Source organism: Ochotona princeps, chromosome 7 (genome assembly GCF_030435755.1).
Source record: "Ochotona princeps isolate mOchPri1 chromosome 7, mOchPri1.hap1, whole genome shotgun sequence".
Lineage (NCBI taxonomy): Eukaryota > Metazoa > Chordata > Mammalia > Lagomorpha > Ochotonidae > Ochotona > Ochotona princeps.
The window spans coordinates 12,458,707-12,477,119 of NC_080838.1; the positions used below are offsets into that span (position 1 = coordinate 12,458,707).

Here is an 18,413-nt window from a genome sequence, read left to right on the forward strand (position 1 = left end):
GAACTTTTGGAAACTGCTGGTTCACTGAAGTATGCAGATCTCCCAAAGACTGACATGTTTCATTAAGCAACATAAGGAATTTTATTAATAACAGTCAGCACTGATCTTACTTGAAAAGCCTCTAAGTAGTGTATCGCTGCCATTGTCACAGTGTAGGATGCAAGTTTTCCAGAATGGGAGAGCCTACAAGAAAGCTGTATTTTATCATCGACTAGAAATACTGGCTTGTTTTATACTTCAAGGATCAGTCTTACCTCATTCATTTCCAACAAACTGTCTAGCAAATAATCACATGTGAATTGTCATAAGTTGTCAATTACTCTTTCAATTAGAAAGGATGCTCCATAGACACAGTGGCCAGGTCAGTTCCTAATTCAAACATTCACCATCACCATGCTTCAAGAACGACAGAAGTGTTTTGCTGCTTATGTTTCATCACTAAATATAATTTCTTGAAAGTTTATTTATTTGAAAATCTCTCACATGCATATGGAAAGGGAGAAAGCAGGGAGAGATAGAAAGATCTTCCAGTTCTTTTTTTATGCCTCAAATAGCTGAACATCTGGGGTTGGATCAAAGAAGCCAGGAGCCAGGAACTCCATCTGGGTCTCCCATGTGGCTGGTGAAGGAACTCAAGTATGCAAAGCATCACCTGCTGCTCCCCAGGTGCAATTGCAGGGAGCTGGACTGGAAGTGGCATGGCTGGAACTCAAAACGACATTCTGTTGCGAGATGTGGGTGTCCTGAGACTGCCCTGCTTTGCCAAAACGCTGGACCCAAAAAGTGTCTATTTAAGGGTCAGCTGTCAGTAAAATTAAGTTTTGATGTTTCATAAAAGAGATTCTTAAGTGGAACTGGCAAGATTTTTGTTTTGTTGCTATGTGTTTGTGTTAGTATTTTTTTGAACTATGTATGACAGTGAGGAAACCTAGGATCACCAGCAATGATTACTGGCGTGTTTGGTTGATTTCCTTGCCTTCAGTTAAGGTACCGGTGGTTTTACCCACCAATGCTTTTATGTCATGAATATAGACATCATAAAAGTGAAAATGGCAAATGATGTTTTGGTAGCGTTATAACATCAAGTTGTTTTTGTTTTTTAAAATTTTTATTTTCTTATTTTTTCATTTGAAGGGCAGGCAGAGAGATTTTCCATGTGCTAGTTCATTTCCCAAAAGCCCGCAGAAGCCTGGGCTAAACAGTCAGGGACTCTCAATGGCATCTCAGTATCCCACTTGGGTGGTTGATACCTGAAAGGTCTTGAGCTGTTAACTGCTGCCTTTGTAGGTCCATTAGCAGGAAGCTGGATCAGAAGCAGGACAGCAGGGATTCGAACCAGCACTTCTGGAAGGGATAGGGACACCCTAAGTGGAGCGTTAGTTGCTGTACCAAAGACTGGCCCCATGGCAACAGCCTTTATCTTGAGGATTCCTGAGGGGGTTTCAGAGAATTGCAGCTGTAACGTGCCTGCCTAGGGATGGAATGCTGTGTCAGGTGTATGTGCCCCACTAGTGTAAAGCAGCACTTAGTGGACATTTTCACTGAGACAAAAACCCTGAAAACTGAGACCCCTGCTGTCTCAAGGATTCTGGCTATGTCCTTGGAACTACCTTTGACTTCTCTTGTTCTGTCTATGAACGTTAATGAACATGAGCAACTGATATACATGTCAGTTTTTAAAATAAAAGTCGTGTTTTAATTAAAATCATGAGCTAAGGTACCTTTCTTCCCCATAATTATAATGTTGTTGGTTTGCGAATATGCTCTGTGTTTATCTTATGACTTCCTGATAGCCATGTAGGAGAATTCCATTGGGAACCATGGTTTGGTGTGATTTATCTTAGAGATTTGCACAGTTGCATACATGAGATGGCTAAGATTTTCGGTGTGGACTAGGAGTATTTCTTGATTTCTTGTGTTCTCTTTCCGGGTTGCTGTTCCCACCATCCATTTACCCACTCACCCAAGACAGGAACCTGGCTGTAATCCAAATGCCACCCTCTCCCTTTCCTCCCCCATCACATTGATCATGAAGTCTTGTTGACTCCATTCCAAAATATCTCCAGAATTCATCCTGCCCACTTGCTGCCACTTCTTCCATTTATGCTCTTATTTTCTCCCATGCAGAATTGAAGTGGTTGCCAATCTCCATCTTCTGCAGCCTTTGTCTCACCTCTCCCTTCCTCAGCTCAGTCTTCACTTGGCTACCGCGAGAGACTCCCTGAGACACCCAGCTAATCCAGATAATCCTTAGTTAAGACCTTCCAGGCATTTCCTGAAAGAATCAGGTTTGAATCTCTAGACTTTGCTTCTTTACCACGTTTGGAAAATGCTTCATCATTTGAGTCCTCATTCCTTTGTGCTCCCATGTATCCCTTGCCTCACTTGCTTATCTGTTTATCCTCATTCAGTTACCTGGTGTGCGGACTGTATTTACACCTCCTTAGTGCGGTGTGTTCTTTTCTCGATTTCTGGGATATTTGCAGCCTGTTTGATTTACCTGGCAGGCTCCTACTTAACCTTCAAATCTCTGTTCCCTGAGAAGCTTTTCTTGCTCTCCCTGTTCCTCTAGCATTGTTCCAGCTGCTATTAATTTTGGTCATTCCCTCCCCAGGTTTCCAGAGTTCTATTATAATCACTTCTTATACCCATAAATGATTATTTACCAACATCCTTGTTGACTATGAACTTTTGAAGGGTATGGGCTATTTCTTGCTCGCTTATTCATTCTTGCAAATAACACTACCTGGAATTACAGTATGTGATCCATAAATTTTGTTGAGTGAGTGAATGAAGGGAAGGTTAGGAACAAGTCACAGGATGGACCAAGAGATGGGAGATGTTCAGTGAACATGGCTAAATGACTGAATGAGTGAAGTGAAAAATGGGCCAAAGAATCAGAGACCTAGGAGCATTCTTTAAACATTGAGAGGATAACACAACTTCAGAAGGAATCACAGCATCCAGTTGTTTCAGGTGTGGAAAGGATTTTAGAGGTCATCTCCTGCTGCCTGTCTCTCTGACAACAGATAAGGTTGGCTCGACTTGCACATCTGGACTGACTAGAAGGTGGTGACCTTCACGTGGACATGGCCGAGGGCTGGCTGGATGAAGTCCTGTGCTCTTGGAGGAGCCTTGTGCAGAAGAGTGCAGGCACAGTGGAGGAGGGAACTTTTGTGGTTGGAAGTCTGGCACATTCCAGACTGTAGTGTCTCCACTCAGCCATTGGCTGTTGTTTTCATTCTGTTCTCAAACTGCCCAGACTGTAAGATTTTCCTGATGACTGGGCACATTCTGCATCTGGATTTCATGGTCACTACAACCAGCAGTTTCCTGTTCTCTTTGGTTGAGGTGATGGTGACACAGAGCTGGGTAGAAATGTCTCTGTTTCCAAGGTGAGCCGCATTCTTTGGAATAACGATCCCTCCACTGAGATTTCTAGGTGCCCTCAGGACAGGAAAAGGGAAAGGGATGACACACCAAGTGCCAACCCTATGCCAGGTGCTTTCCTTTCACCATCTGATTTACTTTCACAACGCCCTTGTGAAATTGCAGCTGTTGGTATATAAGTGAGAGGAGGGGTTGGTAGATTTCTCAGTTCAGAGGACTTAAGGCATAGCAGGATGGGATTTGAATGGGAATGTCCCATCCCAAAGCTGTGTCTTCTCTGTTCTACCAGGATGCCGCATGCTCTGTAAATGGTTCTACTTTGTAAATGGATCAACTTAGAAAATTCTTAAAGTTGTATCTATTTGATTTATTTGGAAGGAGGAGAAAGTCCATGCTGGGTGGCTAACAAATACTTGGCCAACTCTGTACACCCATAGCAGAACTTACCAGAGCAGGTATTACCACTCTAGTTGAGGGTGGGAGTTCTAAGTAATGAGGTTCAGGAAGTGTCACGTTTGAATTCCTAACATGTTCTCTATGGGTTAACGTAGGGTAGCATGTCCAGTATTTGCTGAATAAATATCAGGTTTATGACTGGTAAGTTCCAAAGTGGGAGTGGAACCGGGTCTCTGAGTTGCAGCACGGTGCTCTTCATAGCAGCTGCACCGCCTGCCATCCCCAGAGCCTTAAGCAGTGAGGCACAGCAAAGAGCTCCCCCCTTGCATGTGGAGGGCTGAGCTGCTTCAGAGTCTTCTCGTCCTGCTGTCCAGTGCACTGCCACAAATCCAAACAGCTCCATGGGCTCCTTGGACAAGACCGTCTGGTCGTTGATTTTGTTTCTATTCCTTTAAATACTCAAATTGGATTTTCTAATCATTTTCTGTCTGGTACTCCCTGATAACATGATAACTCCTTGATAACAATTCATGGAGGATTAGCACCAGGAGGAACCTGAGACCATCCAATACATTGTTTTTCAAAACTATGCCAAACATTGTGGCATCTTTGTCGCCATGGAGAGCTGCACTGAGTTGAAAAGATCAGGCTGGGCCCTGTGGTGGATTGTATGCTTGGACAGGGGATTGCTGTTCAGCCCCCGACCCTAGGGTTCCTTGAGGTATGGTGTATAATCCATTGACCCATATTAATCACTCACTTTATTGATACAAAAAGGGGCTTCATGACTCACAAGTGATTGGATTAAAACGATGATGAAATGTACTGCCATAATTTGAACTTTCAATGCCATTTCAGAGCACCATTCTGCTTTCATTATAAAGAAAAGCCTCATGGTCTTTGGAGCAAGCATCAGCACATTATAACCTTGAATGAGGAATGGTTTAAAATTTGTAAAGGTTTGCTTTAAAAAGAACAATCAGTGACTATCACCACCACCATCGCAAAGAAACTACATGCGGCCCATGGAGCCTGAAGCAGGATCCACTACTGCTGCTAGCAATGTGCAAACACCAAAACAAGAATGGCTTTCTTTAAGTAACTTTAAAATAATGTGGATTTTAACTCAGCATGAGGATGGACGTTTAGCAAGGGGTTAAAACGCCTCTTGGCATGCCCAAAGCCCATATCCAATCGCTTGGAGTCTGCTCCACTTCCGCTCTGGGTTTTCTATGAGTACTGTCTCTGAAAGGCATCAGTTGATGGCTCAAGGAACTGAATCCCTGTCGCTAACATAGGAGACCCAGACTGGGCTCCCAACTGCTCCTGGCTTTGTCTGCTCCAGGCCTGGCTGCTGTGGGTATTAGGGAGTGAACTAACAAGTGGGTGTCTTATCACTGTTTCTTTGCTTTTCAGATAAATAAATGATAACTCTTCAAAGTAAAACAAAATCTGATTAGTGTAACATATAAGGGTACTTCCCAAAGTTCATGGAAAATGGAATTGAAAGACAAGTATGCTTTAGAGCAACAATTTTTGAAATCCATGTATAGATTTTTTACTTTTAATATTAATATAAAGAGAACATATTTCATACCTCAATACCCCCTCCTTCCTTTTATTTTTTTTTAATTTTTGCAATAACTAATACTTTCAATTTACTTTGTAATTACAGACTTTGTGTACCACTAACTATCAGGTTCAATTAGTAGAAAGCAGAACAACCACTGTTTCACAGGAATATAGACAAGGGCTATAAACAATAATCAAATCATAAGATGTCAGTTTCATTCAGATGTATTTTTATAGCCTACATTAATCACCACATGTCAGAGATAATATTTGTCTTTTGGGAACTGACTTTACTAAGCATAATGGTCCACAGTTACAAAGACTTGTTTTGAAAATTTATTTATTTTACTTGGAAAGTCAGAGTTACAAAGAGAGAGATCTTCCATCTATTGGTTCACTCCCCAAATGGCTGCAATGGCCAAAGCTGGCCTGATCCAAAACCAGGATCCGTGTGCCTCCTCTGCATCTCCTACATCATACAGAGCCCTAAGGACCTAAGCCAAACTTCACTGTCTTTCACAGGCCATAAGTAGGGGACTGGATTGGGAAATAGAGCAGCTGGGATACAAACCAGCACCCATATGGGATGTTGGTGCTTGTAGGTGGAGGATTAATTTGTTAGACCACTATGCTGTCACCTGCAATTTTTTTTTGTAATACACTTTTGCCATGAATTTTTTGGAAGCTCTTTGTATACATGGATTTAAAAAATTTATTCACCAAGATATTTTTTTTCTCATTCCATTTTCCTGGAATTTTTTAAAGTAACCTTGTATTTACATGGAAAAGATTTTCAAATTGGTATTCCTCAAATAAATGCCTTTAAATTGCCCCATACATTTTCCATCTCCGTTTTTGAAACCCCCGATTTTGGTGGCAACTGAACTCAGTAAGAGGAAGATAGAAAATTGCAGCAGTTCTAATCTGTCAAATGGAAAAGGGGTGGTGTGAGGCAGGCCATTTCAGTGACTCCCCACAAGGTTAGTGACTGGTGGGGGAATAGGATGAGTAGTCTTTCCAAGTAATAACATATACATGTCAAGCTCTCCTAGCTGTTGGTTTACTCCTTCAGTGGCCACAACAGCCAGGTGTGGGCCAGCTGAAGCCAGGAACCAGGAATTCCACTCATGTCTGTCACCCACAAGGGTGGCAGGAGCCCAAGAACTTGGACTGTCCTTGGCTGCTTTCCTAGGTACATTAGCAGGGAGCTGGATTGGGAGCAGAGCAGCTGGCACTGGACTCAATGCTACAATATGGGATGTCAGCATTTTAGGCAGTGGCTTAACTCGGTGTAGTACAACCTTAAGCCCACATTTCTGAACCTAAAACACTTCAAGAGTTTCCAGAAGCATCTGGGTTTTGTTGGACAATGGAGTGAATGCCTCCTCTGCAGATTGACTGATGGGAACAGAGAACTGGAGAACATGTCCAGTTTTTAGGTGAAAGATCTACACAGCTCTGTCAGTGAGAAACCTCCAGTGGTTTGCTCAAGACAGCTGGTCACCCCTAGGACTCAATCAGGAAGAATCAGAGAAAACTCCAGGGCTCCAAGTTATTAAGGGAACATTAGCTACAAGGTGCCTGATCCTTGGAATTACCTTAATGTATTAGTTGATTGTATGAATGCAGTTTCTGTTCATTTTCATTTGACCTTCCGTTGTTGACTTCTTACGCGTGTACTACAAGGTGGGCAGGGAAAAATAGAAGGAGACAGTGAATAAAAATACATTTTACCAGTGCATAGCAGCCCTGGCATGAAGCCTGGCAGGAGTAAAGGTTAAAATTGTTGGCCTACATCAGTGTTTGAAGTTTACTTTGAGTTAGGTTGTCCTTGTCATTGGCTGTCCTTAGGTGTCATGGATTCTTGTGTACAGCTGGCAAAAATATTCTCTCACAATCAATAGCCCCAGTGTCCTGTAGTGAATATGTCTCGTGGGGCTGGGGTGGGAGAATCGTTTCTTCCTCTGCAGTTTATTATTTTTTAAATACACGTTTTAAGTAGTAAATGAGAAGCAATTTCATACCTTCTCCTTTGCTAAATCTCTGCTTTTTTGTAGCCCCCCTTTTTTTCTGGATGCACACCTACCTTTTTTTAGTACGTAAAGGGCTTACAGTGTGATGTTTTCCTTTGGCAGACAGGCTGATTACGATTGTATGTTTCGTTGAGAGGTGCAGGATGCCTCTACTCTCGGTCTATGTGTCTACAAAGAAATGTATCATGTTGCGTGTAAGCCAAGCTGTTGATAAGCTATCTATGGAGTGCTGTTCTTAGACTGTGGAGGGTATTATGATGTTATTAGGGCTTTGTTTGGGTTAAGTTCTTTTCTGATCTATTTGGGGTTTCCTGATGATCTCAGTAGTTTGATAATTTATCGCTCATCTTATAACAGGTATTGGTAATGTTACGATGAAAACATTTATATAAGAAGAAATAAAAGTCAAGGAAGCAGATAATCGACCGATTTATCAGCCATAGCAGACAATTTTTCTGATAACGACGTGGTAGCCATGGTAAATTTACTTTTGATTGCTTGAGGGGACAGATTGTATATGCCTCTTGTAACACAGAGGTGCGTGGAGGGGTGAAGGAGCAAGTCATCAATCCGTGGACTAACCAGTGCTGCTCTGGTCGCGAGATTGGCCTTTTGGCAAATGGACTCAAGCTATCCTTTGAACTAACTATCTCTTTCTTATTAATTTGCTGCAACAAATGTGAGAATGAGTGGCTCCCCCTCCCCTTGGGGATTCCTAAGTAGCTTAAGTAGTAGATGGCTTCTCTTGCTAATGTCTTTAAAAAGAAAAAAAAAGTTCATTTGAAAAACATTTTGGCTAAGCTCTAGAGATAGGCAGACCGAATCTGAGAGTCAGCTTGCAGGCTTATGAGCATCAGAGGACTTAACACTGTCTGATAGTGGCTCGGTTTTGAGCAGTTTTACTCAGTGCATGGAAAAATCGTATTCCTAACTGAAGTACCTGAGACTCCAGAGGTGACAGAATCCAGAGAATGGCTTGAGCCTTCATCCAAAGCTAAGCATGTTAGTTTTCTGGGGTTTTAGAGGCAACATGGTACAGGCCAGAAGCTTGGTCTGGTTTGAAAGTGTCCTCTAAACCACGTGTTGGAATGTCATTGCCTCTGGAATAATGCTGAAGAGGTGGCGATGGGGTCAGGAAGGTGCTGTCCATGAATGGACACTATCAGTAAGGCTGACACTGAGGAGGGAGTTCATGATGCAGGCGTGGGCTCCTGAGGACAGGATAAGTTTGCTTGATATGCATCTCTGTATTGCTTCAGCTTGATGACCTTTCCACCATGTGAAGGACACAGCAGGCAGCCCTCACACAAGGTAGCCCCTTGACCTTGGGCTACCCAGCCTCCAGCACCAGGAACCAGATAAACTTCTATTGTATATAATTCACCTGCTTTATGATATTGGGGGCATAGCATCAGGAAACAGGCCAAGACAGAAAGCTGGTCCTGTTGTCATAACAAATACCTGAAAAGGCAGAAGCAACTTTGGAAGCAGTTCATGGGTGGAGGTACTTAGGAACAATGAATTGCTGATCTCTCCCTTGTGGAGGCTACAAGTCTGAGGTCAAGGTGTCAACAGGACCGCACTCCTGAAGGCGATCGGGAATGATCCATTCCAGGCGTGATAGTTCCCAACTTGTGGGAACACCTTGATAGTGGCTGTGCAACTTTAACCTTCACACCAGCTCTCTCTATTTGTGTGCCAGTGTCTGTGTCCGACTTTCCTTTCTTGATAAGGACACCCTCAGACCGAATTCCAGTCTGCCCTAATGACCTCATCTGAACTTGGTCACTCCCAAGGCCTCACTTCCTAATAAGGTCACCTTCACATATACTGAGGTTGGGGGAGGGGAATTGAAACTTCAACATGCGAGGGGGAAGTGGAGCACAATTCAACCCATGACACTAACTACCATCTCTGGTTTGCACAAGGTTGTAATAAGCCTTTTGATAACTAGCTTAGCTCATGGCAGACACAGAACTGCATATTTAGAAGCAAAGGTCTGTGTGTAGGGCATAATAGAGGATAAAGTCAAAAGGACTATTAATGTAGGAGTAGTAACTTAAAATACACAGTTGCTTGGCATCGTTGAATGTTGGGATAAACTGCTGAAAATATCACTTCTGGGAGTGAAAATTTACACATTGGGAGTACTTGATGCTACTTTGGTAATTTTTATTTACCTGAAAATGTGTTATGATTCTTATTCTGTAAGATGTGCTGAAGATTTGGAATTTTACTTGGCTTCGTCATCCAAGAAGTGTGCATATTGTGCAAGCTGTTAGCTGGAACCTTGGTTTCCTATGAAGTTGCCTGACACATAATGAAACAATTAACATAGTACCAGGTAGTTTTTCAATGCGCTGTGATGATTGCTTTCACTTCCTGAAAGCTTGTTGGGAGCCTAATCCATTTTAGGGCTTATTCTAGGATTCATTCAGTTGCTTAATAAAGCCTAAAAAGCAATGTGCTTTAGTGATCCAAGCACAGAGCTTCATACTGGGACATCTGAACTCAAGTCCCGCCTATGCCTTCACATCAACTATTGGACCAAAGGCAAATCACTGACCTTCTTTACACCTTTCCCTGGAAGACAAGCCAACTCGACTAGATCTCCATGGTTCTGCCTCTAAAGCCATTCATAAGATAGGCTTTTGGCAGGTAGGAGGGCACTTGGCTTATCTTCTATCAGTGGGTCTGACTCTGTGTCCCAGCTCTGCTACCAATTCTAGTTTCCTGCTAATGTGCACCCTGGGATGCTGCACGTAACCACTATTGTACTTGGTTCCCTACCACTCACATGGGATACTCATATTAAAGTCTAGATTCCTTGACTTAGGCCTGGCTCAGCTCCAACTATTGCCAGCATTTGGGGCACAAACCCAAGATAGAAGATCCTACTGTCTCTGAGTATCAAAAAAATAAAAATGAGGTATTTAAAGGGATATTTGTATTCATAATACAAAATAAAAATTCAGCAAATAGCTTGTGGTATCCTACAAATCTGTTGCACGAGCCAGCCACTTACTTTATCCTCTGGGCTATTAGTATTGATCTCTGAAATTGGGAGTAGGAGGACTGGTACTGTTTTCTCATGAAGAGTAACAGTAACAATGCCAGCCACCCGTATTGAGCCGGTGGCATTGTTCTTTCCCTGAATAGGGTACATGCTCCTCCAATGCAGGTGGGTGTATACAGAAACATGTTACATCCTTTCCTTGTTTGTTTGTGGGAAACATCAGTATGAAGCAGGAAACAGGTACAGCTCTGTATGGAGTACAGTATAGAACCCACTGGAAATGAAGCTGAAGTTCAAAGGTATCTGGACCTTCTTGAGAGGCTTCAGCTTTGGTCTCAGTTTCTCCCAGGATACTATGCTTTGTCTAGGCCATGAGGGAAGCAGGTGGAAAAATTTGTAAAGCAGACTTTTGTCCCTGTACCATTGTTGACTTACAAATACAAAAATACATCATTTGTAATTTTGACAATAGTTCTCATTTCCATTGCTGATAGTTTCTGCCTTTCTGATTAAGTGCGTTCCTCCTTCCCATTCATGCGGTTGACAGTAATCGAGTGCCTACTCTGTGCTCAGGAGCAAAGACAAAGTCTTCCCTCTGTCTCAGGGACCTTTTCCCTAAGAAGCGGGATGCTTGAGGATAGAATTGAGGAGATAAGAGCATCAGTTATGTGATTGTTTTCAGGGGGAAAGATTGTGGTTGAAGGAAGAGCAACTGTGAAGGCCTTGAGCCAGCAGTGTCTTTACCACCCAGGGGAAATTGTAGGAGATGAGGTTATAGGGACACAGATTATGTTGGGCCTTGTGGTCTCTTAAGGGTTTTGGATTTTATTACGCAAAACATGAAAGGCCATTCTAAAGGCTTGGGGATGGGAGGGGATGAAATGGTTTTGAAAGCTTAACTCTGGCTGCTGGTAAGGAGTAGTGGGACATGGCTCCTGCCCTACGCCAGGCTAGGTGAGGTTGTGGGCTATGGTGATAGTAGCTGACATGATAAAATGTGGCAGCATTTGGGATGCATGTGTTTAAGATTTATTTTATTTATTCTGAGAGACAGAGAGATCTTCCATCCACTGGCTTACTCCCCAGATGGTCTCAATGCTAGACCAAACCAAAGCCAGGACCCAGGAGCTTCTTCCAGGTGTTCCATGTGGGTGCAGGGGTTCAAGCACCCTGGCCATCTTGCATTACTTTCCAGACCATTAGCAGGGAGCTGGGTTGGAAGAGGTGCAGTAGGGACTGGAACTAGAACCAGGTGGGATGCTGGTGGTTGCAGGAGCTGGCTTTACTGGCTGTTCCACAATGCTACCCTGGGATATGCTTTGCAGGCAGAATTTGTAGAATCTATAAATGTGAGATGTGGGAAGAGAGGGAGAGCTGGCATGGCCATTTAGGTTGGGATGAACAGCCAGATGGAGGGCATCAGGTTTTTGCCGGCCAATGGGAAATCTGGCCAAGCACTTTATGAGACTATGGAAGCTGGCCTGGACACTGTTTGCAAATCGCTCTGACGGGTGCTGTGTTTATTTTTGTTCCCTTAGTTTGACTCATGGGATCCTGTGACAGTATTGTTCCTCTTGACCTAGGAGCTTGTTTGGTGGTCTCAGGCAACTCTTAATCCTTCCTCGCTTCCTCATGCTCCCGAGCACCGTTTCCCCAGCTGGCCTGGTGACAGGAAGCTGGTCATCTTCTTCACTGTGGCAGTTGTAAATAACTAGCAGCTCTTATTTTCCACCTGGCGTGAGTGCCTCAGGCGTTACTGGCAGAGTAACTGTAGGTCTCCCAAGTCGCTGATCACCAGGACAAAGATGCTCCCTGGACAGTCCACTCTTGGCTCTCAGTACCTAGTGCAAGGCAGACCTAGTGGGGGAGGACTTCCGGGAGACAAAGCGACTATTAACATTGGCAGGTAAACCTGGCCTAGGCCTCGGCGTATTTTGTGCTGAACAGCGTAAACTGGGTTCAGAACAGTGTGATATGCAAAGGCCACAGCTTTTGTCTTCCTGACATCCCTTCCCTTGCTTTCTTCCGTGACCCACATCCAGCCAATTGTAGAGCCCGCCTTCTGGCTTCTGGGATAGGTTCAGGGAGGAGTACATACCTCCCACTGGCCAATGGGGGAAGTGATTGAGAGTGAAAACCTAGAACCGGTTGCAGCCAGGTTTAGCCTCCTGGGAAATATAGCTCAGAGGAAAAAACTAGAAGCAAATGGGAGAGTGCCCTGGGCATCGTATCTGATGCAAGCTGCATTGTGTCCCTGGTTTTGCGTGGTAAAGGAATTGACAAAGTATGGCCTGGTTCAGTCCAATGGCCCATCGCAGAAACCCTGACTCTTCGAAAGAGCAGGGCCATGGGCCAGAGTGGGACAATAGCTAGCTCAGGGTTGGGTCACAGGGGATTCATAAGCTAACACTTTGGTTTCCAAACCAGTGAGAGAATTGGAAAACTCCACCTCTAACAAACCATTAGATGGTTGGTGCACTTTTCAAAATGTAAATAGGATTTAAATCATCTTCCCTTCCCCGCCGCCCCCCACAATAGGGTTAATGTAGTCATCCACTGAATATTGGCTTTCTTTGTGATTGCAATAGTTCTCTTTTGATACTTTGCAGAGGAACCGGGCTGCTTATCAATGAATTTCCCATGCCTTTTGTTGAAACCTTCATCCTTCCAAGTCTGTTTCCAAAGCCATGGGCACCTTTGGGATTCATCCTACCTCCTTTGCGCTCTGCTGTGTCTCTCTGTGGGGGCATCAGTCCCATGCTTTGAGCACTTGTGCAACCCTCCCCTCCTCTCCTGTTCATTGTCGAGCTGCCTGTACCAGAGACTATTTCCTTGCACATGGTAAATGCTCAATAAGTGTCGGATTCAGTCAATCAGCATAACTTTTCTATACAGTAAACTTTACCAACCACCTTCATGTAATATTGGATATAAAGTTAATTGTCTGGCTTAGAGCAGGTCTGATGGTACAGTTGATGATACTGACAGATGGGTGGCCTTTTTCAACAATAGGCATGGATATTTAGCTGTAGATGTGTAGTACATTAAAAGGGGAAAGCTTGGGAGCATTTTAGGTGTAGTTGGTGTAACATGTGGGCACAGCTGTCGGTGAAATCATTGACTTTTGTTAGAGGGTTGACCATGAGTTAACTCCATGCCCTGTAAGTCCTCAGAGATGGAGCCCTGTTCTGTTTGATGTGTGCTGGCTGGATTCATATCGGCCACTTTGGAAAGACTTCATGGGTAGGTGTAGAAATGAGACACTTGCTTCAAACTCAGCACAGTTAATAGGTGTCTCTTTCTTACATCTTCTTTCTCTGCTCCTGATATTTCTGAACAAAGATGTTTGGAGTTGAATATTGGTCCAATGAAGTGCCTCTGATTCAAACTCTCAAACTGTAAAGGAAACGAGTTTAAAAAGTGTTTTCTTCTGAGGATGCACTGAGTTGTTGCTATTGAATTACGGAGTGGTTGCTTGAGAACTGAATTATAAATAAATGTGTTAGGTGGTGGAATTTTGTTTTCCCCCTTGGAAAAATGTTTTTTTTTGCCACATGGCAACCAAAAATTATTCAGCATGCTTTCATCTGGTAATTGTAACCATTTTTATTCTTAATTCTGTGAGTTGCAATTTAAAAGGAACACACACACACGTTGTTGGGTAAAATAGGCAAGAATGAGCATGAACCAGGCAGGGGTGGTTGTGGTAAAATTAACACTGGAAATAGCCTCCCTTTCTAGAGGTTAAAAATGATATATTTACAAGACATTATTTACATTGGCCATTTCAAGGCCTCCCTGGGTTGCCTTAGTTAAGAAAGCTGTGAAATCGGCAGGAAGCGCTTCCAGGATTGCATCCATGCTCTGCAGTGTGGGGCCATGATTCTGGACTGTTTGACTGACAAGAAAATGGAAGGATCTTACTGCCGGGGACTTCTGACAGAGTGAGACAGTAGTCAAGGCTTGCCTGTCCTGAAGTTGGTGGCTGCAGCAAAGTCACCCTGTAGGTTGCAGTGGTGCTTTCTTTTGAGCTGCCCTGCCTGAGTGCTTTTCCAGCCAACGGAAATCCCAGGCTGGGAAAGGTACTGTTGGAGGGGACCTCATCCTAAGTAGACCTAAGCAGCCTTCAAGGTCACCTCCTAGATGACACTGCAAGTGAAAACAGAAACACAGCAGGCAAATAATAGTTAATAATAAAATAACATCCGTGAGAGAAAATCCTTGCCGTGTGTGAACTGCAAACGAATTTGTGTGAGCCTGTTATTCTTTCCTAACCTCTACACATCCTCACTTAGCTGGCATTCATTTTTCTGAAAGCTTCCTCTACTTCTCAATTGACCTCAAGTGATGCCAGAATAATTTCAGATACGTTTCTCCCCAACTTTCTGCTCTTGTTTTTTCAATGACATGCATTAAAATTACTTGATTTATTATTTGAATAACCTCAATTTCAGTAGCAGCATTTTTGGAGGAGTGATTAATAGAGCATTAGGAGCTGAAAAAGCTATTCCTAATGTTTCCAAGTTTTTGTAGGGTCCACAGGATTGTGCATCTAAGTGATCATATTTGCAGGGAATGGAGGATTGAAAAATATCTAAGTGCTTTTGAACACAAATAATTCTGATTAAGAAATGATTTTTCCTTGTTTGGGTTTTAAAAGGTTGCTTTTAAAATGTGAATATTATCCTTTCCTGTCATTCAAGAAGGTGTGACTCTGTCACTGCTGGACAGGATTGGAACCCAGATGGATAACTATTGTAGTTTTGCACACAGCCACCTGCTCCAGTACATTTGCAGGGGTTTTTCTTGCTCTCTGGAAGTGTGGAGGAGTTAAGAAGTTAAGCTTCACCTTTGGAGCTATGCTAGTGGATGTGCTCAAGTTCACTGAAACAAAGAGATGGCGGGGTTTGGGGAGGGCAGGACATAAGATGGGCACTTCCACACTGACTTAGCTCCACGTGAAGGGTGCCTGCTTTGCGGAGTGCTGATTCTAGGAGATGGAAGGTTGACTGGGGGGTGGAGGAGCAGCCGCTCAGAACTCACTGGCAGTTGCCGTGTGGAGGGCCCTTTGGCAGCCTGTCTGTGTAGCTGCAGACTGGATATACAGAGATTTGGGGTTCTTGGTTCAGGCAGAAGCAAGAGTGTGACTTTGATTCAGCAAGTTGCCTTTAATATATTCAATCTTCTTCATCAAGTGACAAGCCTGGACGTACATGTGTAACTTTTGTGGCTCTTAAAAACCTGATTTTCTTAACCTTTTTAGATGACCTTACAGCACACATTGAACACCAATCTTGATGATCTAAAAGTAGTATGACACAAATAGTATTTGATTTTGATTTTTTAATTTTTCTGTTTATTCATTTAATGAATCTCAATGAAGAACTAAGAAGAGCTATTCAACTGACTCTTACTGTAACGATTTTTAAATCTTTTATGGTTCTTACTATTTATAGTATAGTACCCGTGTGATTCTCTTGTAGGCTAAGATGTTTAAACTGAAATCAAGAAAAGTGGCTTGCTAAAGTAACATAAAATTAGCCCTATTGTTGAAATTGATGTTGACTGCTGGATGTTTGGTAGAAAGCAGCCCTAAGAGAAGCTACTGGGGAGATGAGTTCAAGGTCACTGCCAATTTCAAGAAAGATGAAAAATGTAGAAATCGAGTGGGGAGAAGGAAATGTGGCAAATCACAAGGAACCAGACTGTTTTTTAACAGAGAAAATTCAATTTTATCTGTTTTTCCCCCACAAATTCCATTTGATATTTTACATTTTCTTGATAACTTAATAAAGAATCTAGGGAAGGAGTTGCAGAACTTGAGCTTGGTTCTGAACGAGAATCTGTCATTTGTGACATTTCTTTTCTAGATGGCTTGGGAAGATCAATGTATTAGCTTGTAGTTCATGCATTACTAGTTCTAGTAATTTCTATTCTGAAAAGAAACAGCATGTTACATAGGAAAACTTGGCTCAGTACGAATGTTGCTTGATTCCTGCACATTATTGAGCTGTGCCAGAGACCTGTCACTGTGCGAGACACAGCATGGAATCTGTGTACAGTGAAACACCCTCCCTGCCCTTGAGAAGAGAAGCCAACACTAGGCGTACAACTGAGGGCGATATGCAGTCAGGATCAACAAAGCAAGAGACTGTTGGCTCTGCATTCCAGACACAGAATCTGGCTGCTTCTCTCTACCTATGGGCACCTGAGCTTAACACCATCATCCTCGCCTTTTGACTTTTCTCCCCACCTCCCTCACTGCCCCCACCACCCCACCCAGATTCCGTGTGGGAAATGACCGTCAGAACAGTCCTTTGATAAAGTAAGTGTCCACATCGCATCACTCCCCTGCCCAACACTCTTTGGGGGTTCCCAGTTTCCCCAAGACCCGTCAGTAGATCAGAAAGCCCCACAGAGCTATATAACCACCCCACAACGTGTGCACATGCCCATTTATACACTGCTTCCCTCTGCTCTGCCCATCACTCCCTCATGCCATTCATCTGCATTGGCTTCCCTGTCCCACAGACATAACAGGCTTGTTTACACACAATTGCATGGGCAGCCCCTCACTTCTTTCAAGCCTTTGCTCAAATTTCATCACTTCAGTAAAGCCCCATCCTAACCAATGCATTTCAAGTGATCTTTTGCTTCTTTCTTATCTGTTAGTCTCAGTTGCCCTTGTCCTGCTTGATATTTTCTCTGTGTGAATTACTAATTTATTGAATTTTTTTAACATCTGTCCTCCTCCACTGGAATGCACGCTCCAAGAAAACAGTGTCTTTGTTTTGTTTCGTGTTGAGTTTAGTACAGCGTCTGGACTGCTGCAATCCCTGCTTGTCTGTTGAGTGAGGGCATGAGTGTGTAAGGAGAGATGAAATCTGACTGGGTGAATGAGAGAGAGTTGAAGGAAAGAAACCTGTGAGCTGGGGGTGCTAGGCTGAGTAGGCATGGCTGCTTGGCTTTTCCTTTGTCTCTGGAAATGGAGACAGGAAATACCCAGAGCAAAGGTAGAGCCATGGGGCGCCTGCAGTGACACCCCCCGGCTGGTGCTGGGGAGTGAGAGTGGTGGTCACTAAATGAATGTCTAGAGGAGACTCTTCATGGAGTGAGTGAACACATTCCCAGTGATAAGATGGCGAGGCGGTTGATGATTGGAATGGGAGACTCTCAAGCTAAGTAGTTTGCTTAACGGGGGAGGAGATATTGTCTGGGTAAGCTATCAGTAATAGGGGTGGTGTTGCTAATGAGATCTGTATTTTCTAGAGTGCTTGACAGTTTTCAAATCATGGTCTCATAACAGTGGTTGGAAGGGGGTTATACAACAATCATCCACATTGTTTACAAACTTTTTTTGAAAAATGAATTGCATTTTACGTTGGAGAAATGGATTCTGAAGCCAAGTAAGTGCCTTGCCTCAGGTCCTAGAGTTAGAAAATAACAAAGTGGCTTCCCACCATTTGTATCTCATGGCCAGAGTTTTCCTGTTTGGCCAATCTACCTCTCGTTCAATTTTTTAATATTTAAAAAAGATTTATTATTTTTTATTTGGATGGCAGAATAACAGAGAGAGGGGGAGAGACAGAGAAATAGAGTTCTTCCACCTGCTAGTTTACTTCCTGAGAGACCTCAGCAGCCAGGGCTGGGCCAGGCTGAAACAAGGAGCCCAGAGCTCCATCCAGGCCTCTCACATGGGTACAGGGGCCCAAGTACTTGGGATGTCAGCTACTGCTTTCCTGGCTGCATTAGCAGGAAAACGGAGCCACCAGGACAGGAATCGAGATTCTGATAAAATACTCAAGATATCCTGCTGTTCTTTCCTTTAAAACAAACAAACTTCCTTCCATTTTTAATGGCAAATAGCTCCTTTTTTTCATCCAGCCTCTTCTGGTCTCACACATTCTCATCTTCCCCTCTTTTCCCAAGCAGCATACCTGGAGTATTATTGGAAGGTCTCATGCATGCACTGTGGGGGGATGCTGTTACCCTTGTCTGGGTAGTGT

The 18,413-nt window shown here is 43.4% G+C and overlaps 1 protein-coding gene across 6 annotated transcripts in view; it reads left to right on the plus strand.

The window, feature by feature from the left end:
* Positions 1–18,413, plus strand: part of ZNF827 (zinc finger protein 827) — a 172,670-nt gene that overhangs the window by 15,077 nt on the left and 139,180 nt on the right. The window lies entirely within an intron of this gene.